This window comes from Seriola lalandi, unplaced genomic scaffold, assembly GCF_002814215.2.
Source record: "Seriola lalandi dorsalis isolate HSWRI2012SDOR001 ecotype SW California unplaced genomic scaffold, Sedor1 jcf7180002054686, whole genome shotgun sequence".
Taxonomy (NCBI): domain Eukaryota; kingdom Metazoa; phylum Chordata; class Actinopteri; order Carangiformes; family Carangidae; genus Seriola; species Seriola lalandi.
The window spans coordinates 514,536-515,603 of NW_019525239.1; positions in this window are offsets into that span (position 1 = coordinate 514,536).

The window sequence follows — 1,068 nt, forward strand, 5'->3', positions numbered from 1 at the left end:
TTAAAATCTAATGTCAGTTACTGTTACAGGTCTATTATACACTGGTAACACATTTTGTACCCTCTGGGGTTCCTCGCGTCCAAAAAAGGACACACAAAGAAAATGCTATAAAATCATCATATATCAATATTTTTTTCTGCTTTTTTTTGCACACATCTCTTAAACCACTTCAGTTCTGCTCAAACCTACCAAATTTTTATTCTTTTTCAAGATTTTAACCCTTTAAATGCCAGTTTGAAGACATGTTGCCTCTTGTTTTATAAAAAAAAACAACAACACAGAATATGAGATATTTCCCACATAATACATGATGGAGGGTTGTGACATTGTTTTCTATCAGAGTCTTTTATATCAAGACATTTCTCAAAACCAGAATATGATCAGGGTGACTTTTGAACACTGGAAATAAATCATGTACTCATCCCGGCAGTAGCCCCCGTGGCACTCAAAATTTCCCTGGAATTTTCTAGTCATTATTATTATTATTAGTAGTAGTAGTAGTAGTAGTAGTAGTAGTAGTAGTAGTAGTAGTAGTAGTATTAGTAGTAGTAGTATAGCAGTGAATTATCCATATAGCACTATGCTGATGTTTTGATCAGCTCTGAGAGGACCAGGACTCATTGTGTCTCTTTTCTCTGGCTGTGTTTGGATTTCTTGTCCTGCTGCAGGATGAATTTAAAACCAACCAGAAGCCTCCTTGATGACGGAGAAGAACATCTAAGTTGCCTGAATCTTTTGCAGAGTATTCTTGAGGTCAAAGGAAAAAAGAGATTCTGGTGGCTGTCTGCCTGCCACACAACAGTTCAAGCATATGTGTAGTAGTAATGCGTTAGGGAATACAATCTCAAATAGTGTGTCAATATCAGGAGGATGCATCGGGACGATACGGCGAGTCCTACCTCTCAAAATGTCTGATCGTCACTGGTTTTATGTGATGTTGTAGCCTTACTCAGTCAGTAGGTGGCACCATCATGCTTTGTATCAATTTAGTCCTGAGCTAGTCCATCAGTCACGTTTAGTGAATAACTGAATGAAAACACAGCAAGTGGAGTTGAGTTCAGTGTTTTA